The sequence below is a fragment of the Chamaea fasciata genome, unplaced genomic scaffold (genome assembly GCF_029207755.1).
Source record: "Chamaea fasciata isolate MVZ Bird 193981 ecotype frontalis unplaced genomic scaffold, bChaFas1.0.hap1 SCAF_5, whole genome shotgun sequence".
In the NCBI taxonomy this organism is placed as follows: domain Eukaryota; kingdom Metazoa; phylum Chordata; class Aves; order Passeriformes; family Sylviidae; genus Chamaea; species Chamaea fasciata.
In genome coordinates, this window is record NW_027094090.1 from 31,408,959 (window position 1) to 31,423,923 (window position 14,965).

Here is a 14,965-nt window from a genome sequence, read left to right on the forward strand (position 1 = left end):
GGAGTAAGAAGCTATTACTCAGATGATAGGAAAGGAAGTTTCATGTAGTGTTGGGGAAGATGAATCAGGGAAACCTTATAAATATGATTGTTTAGCAAAAAATTCTGAAAATATGAAACCTATAATCGAAATAGAAATGGAAGCTTACTTTGAGTTGTAGGACATCAAGTCTTAGTTACTATATAACCTGAAAATAATAGCCTAGCCAGCTGAAGGAGAATCCCTTTTGATTGAACAATACCTTTCTGCTGCTAAGGGATCCAAAGGTCAATGTAGCAAAATAGAAAATCTAAAGAGTAGTTTTTAGAGTTTAAAATATAACATAGTGTGGTAATGTAGTAGTTCTTATAGGCTATATGTAGATTCTATAGGATTTTGTGTCTTGTATTGGTTGGTCACTGTAAATTAGAATATTCATCACAAAAGAAGATATAATGCATTGTAAGAAGGACCTCTCTCTCTATTCCTTGCTCTCATCACTCTGTTCTTACCTCTCTTATCTCTTATTTCTTCCTCTCTTATGCCGGCTCCTCTCTTAGCACTTCTTCTGCTCTCGCTCTTACCTCTTCCCCCTGCTCTCTGACCCCTGCCCCTTGCTCCCTCACTCCTTTCTCTCTTAACTTTTACCCCCTTGTTCATTCTCCTGCTCTCTGGGACTTCCCTTCAGCCAAGGCTGGTGGCTGAAGGCAAGGCCCTTTTTACCCACGACCCTTGCAATAAAACCACGTATTCTAGACTATCTCAGGTCAGCAGAATTCCTTCTCCCTGCCATCTGCGGATGTTCCTACAATGTAGCAAGATTTCTCTTTGTTATTCAGTCTTGGCTACCTAGGTAGTAGAACAGAGGTTGTTTAGTATAAGCTGTTCAAGTCTGATTCCTGTAGCATAAAGCCAACATTGAAATTCTGTGGTCTCCTCACCTATGCAGACTTCTTGAGAATCCCTATCCACATGGAGTGGCCTCTTCACAGATCTGGTAAATTTGTTGACAGGACTGAAGCAAAACCAGTAAACTGGCAAACTTCCTATTTAAACGTGACTATTTGGCTAATAAGAGCAGTGTACAGAGTGTGCTCGGTGGCGTAATCAGCTCAGTAACCAGTGGCAAATCTCCCAGATAAGAAAAAGAGTGATGCTAATTTTTTTGTGGGAAAGCGTCATGCTGCTTGAGACACACTGTAGTTCTGCCCACACTTAGTAATAAGAAAGCAATGTAGTAAAACGTTTTGAAAGTAGGTTCCCAGAACCAGAAATGAAGTATAAACACCTACATATTCCAATTCCCTGCCTTTAAATTGTCAAAAAAACCCCCAATCCCTTCCTAATGAGTTAACAGTGTTTGAACCCACAGCAGTCAATGAGAATTTTGTCTCTGAGTTGTAAAAGGCTCCAGGGAGAGCATTCTCTATTCAGCATTATTTAAAATACTGTGGACATATGTGCAATAAAAATAATGCTAAAGGGGGAATTAGGCATTGGAATCACTAGGAGTATTCCAGTTGCCTTCAGTGGAAAGAAATTTATCTGAATGTGGCCTAGAAAAGAAGTTCAAGAAAAATGTTCAAACTTGAGGTACTTCTTGTGATTTCAAAGTTTTGTTTTATTGTTAGAAGGAAATAATTTTTTATGTGATTCCCACAGAAGCTCAGATTTTGGCTTGATATAATTAGGCACATATATTAGAACAACCAATAGTGGGTCAGAGTGAAGCACCTTGTCTCTCCCTGAGGAAAGCAGTTCATGCCTTGGGAAAAGGCATTGTGCATGATTCACCTGCCTTTTTTTTCCAACCTTCTGCAGTCCATAGATTTCCAGAAGTCACAGCTGTATCTTTGTAATTTAGGGCCATGGATGCCTCATTTTTCTACATACTTTTTATATTACTTTTTAACGAATCCATATTTTAGCTTCTCTACTATTCTTTAGAGTGAATTCTATGACTTAAGTAGTTACATCCAGTGCATGCAGAGGTCTTTCTTTTTCCTTGCACAGTAGTGCTTGATAACTTCATTTGTTGCCCCTTAGTTTTGTCTATAAACATCTGGATAATGACATTGTCTTCATCTTCACTGACTTATGATTTTCACCAGTGACTTCTGCCGTAATCCATTGAGTCTTCTCTTTTCCAAATTCAGCTTAACGTGTGCTGATATGGAAGAAAATCAATAGTTTTGATTATAATTGTTGCCTTTGTATTTGTTCTTCTGCCACTATATTCTTTTGTCATGAATAAGGAAATAATAATTGAAATGGCAACCTGTCAGATTTATAATAATCCCATAATAATAATTTTGCTTTTTTACTTTATTCTCAGATTTTCACTATTTACGTTTTTAGCCAGTACTGAGCATTGAATAGATTTTTACGAACTAACTTACTAACTCCAAGATCACTTTCTATAGTAGTAATATTAGGTTGCAGCCCACCAGTATATAGATCTCATTAGAACTGGTTTTATTTATGATCCTGCATTTATAAGCATTACATTTCCCCTGACAGTTCATTACCCAGCCAGCAAATATTATGAATATTCATTTTTAATTGACAGGGACTGTAAAATCATCTTCCTTTTCTAAATCATTTATTATTATATTCAACAACACAAGCCTCAGCACAGATCCTGGGCATTTCCTTTTCTTGTAAAATCAGCTGGTTTTTTCTACTCTTTTCTTGTATACTTGAATCAGATCTGAATTTTTGATGAGATCTTCCATGCTATGATTTCAGCTTTTTCTCTTGGAAATGAATACTGTAAAATGGTTTTAAAATCTACACTCACAACATAACCCGTATTTTCCACATCTGCCTGCTCTTGAGAACCTTTCAAAACCGCTGGTAAATTTGTGAGATACAACTTTCTTCTGCAATAGTACTGCCCATTTTTCCTTACTGTAAAATATTTATCACTTTTTGATTGATGACTGGATATTTTATGTAGGCTTCTACTAGTTTTCTTAATATGAATGTAAGATTTCATAGTCTGCAGTTCCTTAATCCCTTTTAGAAGGTTTTTAAAAATCCTTGTCACAGTGACTACGTCTCATTATTCTGTTGTTGAGATAATTTCAAATGTTCGCTCTTCCCATTTGATAAAGAAGTTCCAACTCCCTTTCGCAAAAAAAACACTGACCTGTCATTAACCGTCCTGTGTAGTTAAAAGAAGGATGCAGATTTTTAGATCTCCTCTGTGCAGTAAAAACAATGGCGAAATTCTGCTTTGCTTAAAACAGTTCCCTTGTCCCACTGAACAGCCTGTGAGAAGCTTTTCCTTCACAGAAGAAGCAAGCAGGTATTAGTATTGCAGTTAGTCATTACAGTCACATCCTTGCAATCTGCGGACCGAGGTAAGCTGAGAACCCAGCTGAATCAATGACTTCACCTCTGTTTACTTCAGTGGAATTAAGGACTTACTTAATTGAACGGGGAGTTGGATACCTGCATACTCACAGAATGTGCTGAGAAGGGTTGAAGTTCCTTCAGGCAGGAAAGATTTTTATTTGCTACATTTATTGCCACTGATTTCTGTTTCATCTCCGAATAAGACCTGAAAAGGTTTGGTTCACTTATTCTCAGGAAAAGCAAACCAATTTCAGGATCACAACGTTAGGATTAGTCTTTGGATTTATAGGCCCTGAAGCCTGGAGCATCTCTGTCCAAAATTCTATACATGTCTACAGCTTGGGGGATTTTTTTTGTGGCTGTGTTTTTATGTTTGACTGCTCCCCCTCCACATTGTTTTGATTTTAGAAAGCACTAGTCTCTGTGGCCAGTAATCTTCTGCCTTATTGCAGTGTGTATGTTGCCATCAGCTTCTTGGGAAAATTTAACTTCATAAGTAGATTTCTCTGGCCAAGACAGCTCTGAAAATCTAACAGTGTAGAGCACTGCCATCAGGAAAACAGGGTTTGGAACTGAAACAGTTTTTGCCGGGCTGATGGAAACTTGGCACACTGTATGATAACTTAATGAATACTGGTGGAAAACAGACCCTAAAACTCCTGGCAGCAGAAAGTAAGCCAGGACTGGAGTTTTAGTAAACAAGCTACTCACGCACAACCTTCAAAGAGTGGGACTACTGTTGGTCACTGCAACTTCAAGTGCTGGCTGTTAAGGAGCCAAGGACTAAGGGAAAGAAGAGACCAGCAAGGTCTCCTAGATTGCTCCCACCCTCTCTGAAGCCACGTGCCAGAGGATAGCTGTCATACAAGCACTGTCCTCTAAGGTGGTGAGACCACGCTTTAGGCTATTTTATTATTGAGGTACAAAAGAGCTTCAAGTATCTGAGTGACTGTTGTGTTTGCAAAGTCTAAAATACATGGCCTCAAAGTGCCTCCTTGGCTGTCACTTAACTCTGCAGAGATTGATTATTATAAGAACTGAAGTTTTTGTCAGTTAAATTTCTTCCACGTCTAAGTTTTCAACTGCTCATACATTGGAGTTGCCAAAACATCATCATGTGACTGCCTTTAGTTTAGGTTTCAAACATATTTGAGGTATATAAATCAGACATCGTTCTGCCTGGCTGGCTGGCAGGGCCTAAACCAGCCAGCAGACTCAGATCAAATCTTAATTTCTGCTCTTCATTTAAAGTGAGACCAGATGACATAATACTCCTTTTACTTTTGTGGTTACAGCATTACAGCATTAGCCTGTGGTTAATTTCCTTCTCTGCTTGAGTGCTTATCTCAGCAAGTGGATGATGAGGTGCTCATTCTGACGGAGAGCTGTGTCAAACTGCTGCTCTCTGGGATGTGTTTTGAGACAGCAGGAAGAGGCCTGTGTTCAAATTAAAATGGGAATGTTCATTGGAGAGGAGGTGGTGAGAGCCTGGACTGTTCATATTTCCTATCCTGGGTGAACAAGCTCTAGATGACAAGAATTTCACTAGATGATTGTAAAGGGTTTTGTATCCTGCTTTAGATTTCACTGCAGAGGGAAGTTCATTAAATGCTCAGTAATCCGAAAACTAGGCATCCAAAACATGCAGAAAACACATTACCCTGTGCAGGAAAAGTATTAAAACTCTGTCTCCCAGTCTGAGGTGAGAGATTTAATCATTACACTGTAGAATAAGAGAGGGGTAATTACACTCCTCCTCCTGTCTTTTGTGAGAAAGGGGTTGTTTAGGGACCTACAATCAAGGACAGATGCTTTTTGCCGGGTCCGGGGGTGCCATGCTACTCATCAGGGATGAGCAGCTGCTCATCCTTACCTTCTTCAGGCTCTCAACACAAACACACTAATTTGCTTCAGGCACGACAAAAGAGATCAGCTCTAACAGTGCAGATTGTTGGCATCAATTTGGTTGAATTTCCTTGGGGTGAGGTAGGGAGTTGACCCCACAGACTGAGTCAGTCACAGGTGGCCTGGGGCAGGAATCTCCAGCTGGGGAAAAGAGAAAACATCTGCTTCTGCTGTAATTTTAGGAGGGAGTTCAAAGCTAAAAATATCTTAAGTGGGTAGTTCTTCCATCTATTTCAGAACTCCATGCTGAAATCTCTGGAAAAGCTCTGGATGCACTTAAATCTCCCTTTGGAACAGTCCACTACCTAACCACGTCTTTCTTCAAGTAAGCTCTGTTTCTCTGTCACTTGGAGTCCAGTTCTGGTCTCCTTGGAACTATTGCCAAAATGCCACTCAGTGTGGCAGGGAACACGGGGACAAGTGCTCTGCAGTCTGTCACCTCTGCTATCCTGAATGCCTTCAGGCAGGTTGAGAATGTCCTTATCCCCAGCAACCTCTGCTATTCCCAGATCCTGGTTTCCTCCTTAAACCTCTCCTCTCCTTCCTGTTTCTTCTTGAGTACTTTTTCTTGTCACCTCCTTTTTATCAGATCTGAACTTTGGCTGATCCTGCATGGGGCTTTTTTCTGCAGATTTAAAAGCTTCAGCAAATTCTGCCAGGGCCAGGTGAGCCTGGGGGAGGGAAATAAGGATGGGTTGGTGTGCATCAGGTGTGCATCAGGTGTGCATCAGCCAGTCTTGATCCATTGGCACAACTGCTTGTGTAATTTCTCCTGAACCAGTTCAGCCACACTGACATTAGTTTCAACAGATTAAGTGTCAAAAAACTTGGATATTTTTGACCAAACAGGTTAGAAATGAAGTGCATTAGTGCTTTATCTTGGTGGATCTGATGGGTCTAATGGAAGGAGAAGATGGAGCTTGGGGTAAAATGAGCAATAGGTGTCTATAAAATTATGCCCAGTCTTGACTTTGCCTAGAAAGGAAAATGCAATGTCAGTTCTGTGTGCCAGCAAGGTCATTGCTGAGACAGGACTGAATCTCTAGTACTAAGCAATTTCAGTAGAAGGCATCATCCTGGAGTAAATTTTAAAGGTATATTTTTGGGTTTGTAATTTCCAGGTTACAGACTTCTTGATAAAAGACTTTTAGTATGTTTACCACGGGGTCACTTGATATATGTGTCTTTTTTAGAGATAAAGCAACTTTTCCAGATTCCTAGTCATTTCAGCTTTCATATATTTTTCTCTACTTTGTGCTGAGAAGGAAAAACTTTACTAATATGAATTGTATAAAAGTCAGAGGGAGAGAGAAAAAAGAAAATTATTCACAAAATTTTATTATGGATGCCAACAATAGGAAAGTAGAAGTGAAGTTTTTTATGTGGTCTCACAGAGTCACAAGTTATGATTTTCCCAGATAGCAAAATTAGCATCTATATTGATAGGACAAAGCTCCAGATTATCTCTGTTAAGAAGAAAAGGGGAAAGGTAAATAGGAGCTTTAAATATGGGTATGCTTATTTCCTTTCAGACTTGAGTCATCAAAAGAAAGGTAAATTTAATTTCATTTGGGAGGTTAGACCAATTACTGTGTGGCAGAAGTGAGTGCTAACATATGCTTTAGACTTTGGTTTCATTTGACTGGAAAGTGATGACACAATGATGTCATCAAAGTTTTAAGTCATTTAATATCTTTTGTATACTGAGTAAGCAGAAGTTGGCAAAAAGACAATGTCCCTTTTCATATCAGCAGCAGAAATGAAAATATATTTATCACATCAATGGGGTTAATTTCTTAAAAGATTTAAACAAGACAGCTCTGGTAGGGGACAGGTAGCATTAATTCCCAAATTAAAGAAATAATCCTACTTGTAAACCTATGACATTTTCTTTAATTTGATATTTTTTAAACATTAGTTGGAAAAGTTTGTTTAAATTGAGTGCAAGTTTTACAGTATTATACATCAAATGTATTGCAGCTTAAAATATATATTACTTATTAATATCACAGTGAGGTTTAATTTGGGTTTCAAATTGTGTGTGTGTGTAAGAAACAATAGAAATATCTTGTATTTTCATTTATAACTTTCTAGTTAATACTCCACTAAGGATAAAGCCGGCTACATATAATTTAAAGTTATCTTTTATTCTAACTGTTTTCAATATTCTTTTTGTAGAGGTAAATTTGTATTCCAATAATAATCATCATCATTATATCATAAGGCTCTGACATGCAATAGTGCTAATCTGCTGTATCCCTTAGTTTGCCACAGTTCATTGGCACTATTATTGATATTGATGGCTTTATTTTTTCTAGACATTAAGTGAGCAATTCATCAAGAGAACAGCAAAGTCTGGCATAGGAAGATAAAACATCCAGGTCAGTAATCATTGAGTATCTCACACCTAAAAATGTTCTGAACACACAAAAGCCATGAGCTGATTTAATACATGGACATGCCAGCACGAGTAACAGTGGGAATGTCAGTGTGTATTAGGATGCAGATACTTCCTGTAAACCCAAACTCTCCCCTTATTATATATTTCAGTAATGAAAGGCCCGCCGGCAAAGATCTGAGGAATAAGAAAAGAAAAAAAAAAGATCTGTTAATCAATAAGAAATTGTTTCCAAATTCATTTTTATGCAATACATTTCTAAATACATTTACAGATTTTCAAACAAGCATGCAGAGACCAAGAAGTATTCCACCATCTTAAGATGCAGACAATTACTAGGAGAGACTTACAGAACTAACTTGGGCCCAGACTTCCCAGCATTTTTACATCAGACGATGGTCTTGAAATTAGTTCAGGCCCTTTTAAAAAGTCAGGACCTATCAAGATTGTGTGAGGTGTCCAAACTCATGATATGGTCAGTGGAGAGTATTAGCTAAACCACAGAAACCTCTTTCCATTGGCTGTAAAATGCCCCATATGCATTTTTAGTATCCTCTTACTGGAGCAAACTGATGGGAAAAGGGTTTAGCACTGGAAATCCGTTATATATGCTCACCCCATACTTTTCGATTTTTAAATCCAAATGTAAGTCCACCTCTAAGTAAGTGCTGCCAGTTTTATAACTGAAAAGTTTGTGACTAAAAATGCTCTTCTTCTAATAAGACCACCAAGAATGAGAATTAAGTTGGAATTATTTCAAAAGCTTCTATGCGCAAGAAAACAACCACACTTTACCTTAGTTTACATAACTGGCAATCAGATGAAACAATCCTGAAATGAAGCAATAATATTTTGTTGATGCTTGAGATAAAAGGATGAATACCTGGCATGGTATTTTGATTCTGATTATTAATAATCTGCCATGCTAGTACACTGGACTAGCCAGTAGCCAAATCACTTCACAGAAGCATAAAATCCAACCCCTAATCTAATTTGTAGACTATATTTTATGAATTTGCCATTTTATATCTTTAAACATGAAAAAACCCCAAAGCCTAAAGTTATCAGTATTCCCCATTATCAGCAAAGGTAAAAGTTTGAACAGTGTGAGCATTAGTAAAACTTAGGCTTGACCTAACTTTCTACTTTTCAGTTCTTTCTTTTGTGGTTTTTGATCATCTTCTATTACTGTGACATCACTTTGATTTCTTAAAAATGTAAATGCAGACCACTAGGTAAAACAGGGGATATATCCTTTTTTAGCATATTGCCACATTAGCAATGCCTTTCTCAATGTAATTGCATATCCAGTTTACTGCATGTCATGATTTCTTCAATGTGCGTTTTCTTTTCCAAATCCTCTGTGTTAAAGAACATAAGCAACGTTCGAGATGGGTTTCATTCCTTTTCAGGTCATGCCAATAGCAGTGGCCAGGCGAAGGATGGTGAATTGCAATTGTTCTCTAATCAGGTTTTCCCCACTAGTAAGTTGTCATTTAGGAATTTGGCTGCTTTTATTGTTTTTTTCTCTTCTCAGAAGAAATTAGAGTTACTGAAAATATTTGACTTCCCAAAGGATATGTTCTGCCCTTGGATGAATGTAAATGAATGTTACTGTCAGTAGATTTTGTTTCCTGTAAGAAGCTTTAAATTTTGCCTAATAATTTTAACAAAAGCAGAATGTCTTGTTTTGTTTTCTGTAGAATTATGAGGCCCATGCAAAAAAATCCACAAAAAACCCAAACAACAAAACACCAAAAAACAAGAAACCCAAGCCTGAGAAACCCCAGCACCAACTCTGAAGATATTTATTTCATTTGAACCTAAAAATATTACTATCACTAGCTGTGGGCCTGATTTGAGACCTTTTAGCTTGGATCACTTCAGAAAGACTAATTCCTTGGAGAGAAAAAAAAAAAAAAAAAAAAAAAGGTGGGCTGTTCCACCTACTAAATGGATTGCTTTGGAAAAAAAAAAAAAGAGTAAATATGTATGAGTTAAGGGGATTAAAAAAACCCCAAACAACCAAAAAACCCCACCCACAAAACAAAACAAAAACAAACAAACAAACAAACCCCACAAAAACCAAAGAGAATTTACTATTCTTACTATATTGATTCCAGGTTTCAGATGACTCACAAGGCCTGTATGGTGTACTGAGGTAAATACTGTGGTGGGGCAGTATTTCAAAAGCAGAATGTGACATCTTGTAGTCATGAGTTTGACTTATATTTTTTTAGTTACCTACTTTAATCTCTGTTGTTATTTTCTTTTTTTCTAACACACTCATCCTGACTTTTTTTGAGATGTTATTTTCCTTAGCGTAACTAGAATTTGTCTGAGTACGCTCATATCTTTTTTCCCTTCTTTGCCTTCTCTGTGTATTTATAATTAGGGAGCTCATTGAAAAGCCTGTCCTTGCTTATAAAAGTCGTGGGCTAAGTTCAGCTTTTGGAGCTCTAGGCCGGCACCTCACAGGGATAACACTGGTTATGGCTGGACCACATGTGCTTTTCCACAGTTTACTGTTCCAAATGCTCACCACATCCTCTATCAAAAAGATCCATGTTGTCTAAAAGTCCTTTCATAACCTGCTGAAACGAATCTATCTCTTTCTGACTCTTTCTGACTGGAGTGGGGTGAAAATCAGGGATAGGTTTGACAAGTACTCCATTTCTGCATTTGGAGAAAAAGATAGGTTATGTGTTTTCCAAATGATTATTACTATTTTTTTTTAATTTCCAACTGTGTCTAGGTACATTATTAAATAGGTTCTATTATAACCTTTCGTCTGTAAACTAAGAATCTTTCAGATAATATGGATATTTTAGATCATTTAAAGTCATACTTACAATCAGCTTGTGCTGCTTTCTGATAATTTGGAGAAACCATAGGCATTTTCAGAAATTGCAAAAAGTTACTGTTTCTAATGATAGTTTTGAAAAAAAGAGAGTGAAGAGCCATCTTATTCTAGGTATTTTTTCTTAATTCTGAAATAAACAGTTAGACATCTGACATGGTAAATAATACACTCAATGCTGGAGTGCATCTCAATAAGCAATCAAAATAATGTTTCGAGGATCATTTAATATGGTCTTGTAAAAATAACCACTTGTTTTCTTGAGATTGTAAGTTTGGTCAAAATCAGTGTTACACGGTATTAGGCTTCTGTAATACATTGCTTGCTATCACATAGTTTTGTGTTTCAGTCAAAAACTTAAATGACGAAAGATAAATGCAATGTTTAAGGAATGGATGAAAACATTATGTGCAATATGAAGGTGTTCTTTGTCAGTCATTCCTGAGGCAAGATCCCTCAGGGGTCACAACTTGGTCTTAGGTGAGTAATTTTTTACTATATGCTTACCTGGGTCTGTATTCACCTGTCCACGGTGAGCTCAGGCAAAATGTTATGGTACAATCCAGTAGATGGAAGCTAAAGCCAGGAAAAATCAAAAGACACAATAGTTAGGAACGAGGACAATTAGTCACTGGAAACAGCTCCCTAAGTGCTCTGTGGACATCTCTTCAACCAGTATTTTAAAATCAACACTTGCTATATTTCTAAAATAAGTGTAGTAGTTCAGCTAAATCATGTAATTGGAATCATTAGTCCAAAGTCCAAAGTTGAGAAACAAGGACACATCCCATTAATTTTCTGGTCACAGTTTATCCACCAGTGGCATTAGATTGGATTCTGTGCTTGTGTCAGTTTCCCAGTTTGTTTGAAACATCTGCTATTTTTAAATAACACTTTCTGTACCTTTTTATTTTCCCTAAAGTATTCTTTATTTTCTTTAAAATTAAAACATTTAGTCACTTCCAAGAGAAGACATTGGAAAAGTAATATTTTCTGCAGTATAAATGTTTCTGGAATTGTTAGTTATCATAAACACTGAAAAAAATGAGTACAGAAAATACATTGATGACAAAGACTGAGTGTTTGGTTCAATTTTGCTATGTACTGAGTTTTGCAGATATTACTTTGTAAAGCGGCTTTTTGCCCCCCCCCCCCCTTGGCACCAGGAAGCAAAAGAAATTTTGTTGCACTTTGCTGCTTTTTGTAGTAGAGGATGGCTGTGGATACTTGCTTTAAGGAGCAAATATTGCTAAAATCAATGGCAAAATTTCCAAGACCAAAAGACACGTGGAACAAAGGCTGCCACAAAATCATTTATCTTTGAAAATATCCACTGAACCACTGAACACAATAATGAACAATATATGAGTAGATGTTTGTATTCACATGGAATTCACGTCTGCTTAGAAATGAAAGTGATAGTTCTCAGGTAAGTCCATTGCTTTTCTGCAAAAACATTTTAATACAATAATATAGAAAAGTAATATTGTCTTCATTTATGAAATGTGCGAACTTTTGCTGATGGATTACACAATTTGAAAGCAGGAATTTTTTTTCTTTAGAAAATTCAAACGCAGAAACTATTTCAAACAATCAGATGCAAACCATAATAACAGAACATTAAAGTCGTACTGCTAAGGTTTCAAAAACCAAGACACAGATAGTCAAGCTTGTCTATTAATTTTGGCTCCCTGTGAATATGCATTATTAAATAGCTTTAAATGTTCTTACAGTGTATGGTACCGTGCATACAAATTTTTGTTTTCTGGAAGTAATTTAAAATTAGTGAAATAAAGCTTTGGAAAGCTATTTACTGACTAATGCCACATTAATTTTAAAATTGGGAATCTTAACTATGCCATTAGAGTATAAACATGTATTTAAGTAATATGTATATTTAATTTTGTATATTCATGTGCAATTATGAACTGAATAGTCTTAGGAAATTGTGGCCAGGTTTGGCACTTGAGCAGTTTGAAAGTTCTCCATCATCCATTGTGTTTTTTGTAAATGTGCCCTAGAACAGAGAGTGTGTTTATGTCTTAATCTCTCACCCCAGCTCAGGCACTGTGCAAACAGTGGTGTGCAGTGGGCAGCTTGGGGACACACTGTGGTTTCTTCTCATACAATATAACAACTATTCACAATCTAGTGTTTAAACTTGCATTGCTTAGGATTACTTGTCTTGTCCTGAACATATCCAGATGACACTTAAGTTATCATATGCATTTCTATACAGTAATTTTATTATCATTCATGTTACCTGTCTTCAGCTTTGCATGTAAGCCCATCTTGAAAATAGGTTCAATCAGTGGCAATATAAATATCAAGGCATTTATCAGCATTTGCTGAAAAATTAGCACCCACACTGGCTCTGAAAATATAGTAAGTGAAGATATCTTTAGACCTACCTGAGAACCAAAATATTTTCCTGGTCAACTAGTTCACATAAAATTAGAGCAGGCTGGTATCTGTCTGACACTGGCTGAAGCACCAGGTTTAGACAGTGCAGTAACTTCAAAAGAGCAGATCAAGGTTGTGGTTGTGACACCAGGAGGCATCTGTGCACATGCATGACTGTTGCCTAAGGAGTCAGCTGTGCTCTGAATGAATTGTATCCCACCTGAATACACAGGGCTCATAAGTGCTGTCTACTTTCTTCTGCAACATTTAGTGCCCATTACTGTTCAGCATGAAAGAAGTTTCTTGATATATGCATAAGGCATTAGTCTAAACAATTATCAGCATATTTAATTAACGCATCACTTAACTTTTGACCAAGAAAAGAAGTGGTATCAGCACCTGTGGTTCATTGACCAAAGACTGAGAAGAACTGTACTTATCTCTCATGAGGCAATATTGCATTTTTTCTTGATTGCAGGAAAAGCAATTTTCCTGAAAGTAATTTAATACCCCGCAATTTTTCCTACTCACTGCTCACTCTTTATCTGTTTTGCTGTTAATTAGAAGACCACATTTTTTAAAAGATATCATATCATTTCTAGTTACACTTATGAACTTCACCCAGGGGGTGTGATTTCCCATGTTGATCTCAAACCAGGCATGGACAGATAAGCTAATGTCGTTTTCTACGCTCGTAAGAGCAGAAAAAAAAATTAATTCCTGTTCATGTAGTAAGCTCCTCTTTTAAGTGCCACAACCTTCAGTTTGGGGATCCCAAATGAAATACTTCAATATTTATGTCAAAAGAGGAGAGTGAGTATTTGCAACAGAAGAGTTGTCATTCAGGATGGCAGCACAGCACAGACCTCTGTCTGGCATTGAATTGTTCTTTTAAGATAGGCCTCACTCACTGTAAGCAACCAGACTGAATGTTGAGTGTTTCCACAGCCTCTCATGAATTTCTAATTGGTAACTAATGATGGATTCTTACCTGCACATAATGAAGTTATTTTCCACAAGGTTATAGTGTGAGCAGACATCTGGTAATGTGCATAAGTGAAAGAGACATAAAAATTAGAGTGTTGGGTGTTAGGACTTTTTGAGGTAAACAAATTCCCCTTCATAGAGATAGTTGTGTTTGAATTAAATTTTGAACAAACAACAAAAATCAATCCATTGGAAACAAGGATTTTGGCACATGGCTCTTGTTTACACTATGTGTAAGCAATGCAAATTGTCTTTAAAGGGAATGAATATTCTGTTTGCATCTACTTTACGTCAGCCTTATACTGCCAGACTGGTATAAAGTCTGGCCTTTGGAAATCCTTGAAGAAATTTCCAAAGATCTTAAGGGAGAACATTGGTTTTCATAAGACAGGAAGCCAAACTTAACAGGTATTACCTTTAATAATTTGTTCCTCAAGGTAAAATATAGGAAGTGCAACAGAAACAAATATCAAACCAAAATAGATTTGGAATCAAAATGTCACCAAAGCAGTTAGTCAAGAAAGTTGTAAACCTCTGTGTGAAAGTGTGTTTGTTTGATTTTATGTTTGTTTGGTTTTTGTTTGTTTTGTTTTAAATGGTTATCTGAAAATAACAGGCAACAAAGTGTCAAAGGTATGTGTTAAATGTCTGGGGTGATGTGTTAATAATATGTTCTAATGATCACAGGGCATGTAACTGAAGACATTGTGTCTTAGTGTATGATTTCTTCCATTTCAACTGGACTGATGAGGCATATAATTTCTTTTAGAAGGGCTTCACTAGAAAATGAAAATGTGTTAAAACACATTTCTCCTTTCTCCTCCAATGAAAATGAGAATAAAATACATTTACCTTCTGAAAAAAAAAAACCAAAATGAGTACTGAATCAGTCAAATATGGTTCACATGGTAAACTAAACAAAAAGAATTTAATGCTTTTTGAAACTTGTTGGATTTTTTAAGAGAAAATTGAAAGATATCTTTAAAAAGCAACCATTTTATTTTATTTCAGATGCCATGGCATCAAAGTGCATTAAAATGACATCCCTGAATGTTGTTTCAGGGAATGTGTCT

The 14,965-nt window shown here is 36.7% G+C and overlaps 2 long non-coding RNA genes across 2 annotated transcripts; one reads left to right on the forward strand and one right to left on the reverse strand.

Annotated features, from left to right (window-relative positions):
• Window positions 1-5,408: 5,408 nt before the first annotated feature.
• Window positions 5,409-9,128, forward strand: LOC136290179 (uncharacterized). Its single transcript, XR_010721027.1, has 3 exons — window positions 5,409-5,569; window positions 7,563-7,625; window positions 9,055-9,128. It is a non-coding gene; the product is annotated as an uncharacterized lncRNA (long non-coding RNA).
• Window positions 7,362-12,982, reverse strand: LOC136290178 (uncharacterized). The gene is made up of 4 exons (XR_010721026.1): window positions 12,914-12,982; window positions 11,010-11,078; window positions 8,438-8,473; window positions 7,362-7,819 (listed from the first exon to the last, which is right to left on the reverse strand). It is a non-coding gene; the product is annotated as an uncharacterized lncRNA (long non-coding RNA).
• Window positions 12,983-14,965: the final 1,983 nt, after the last annotated feature.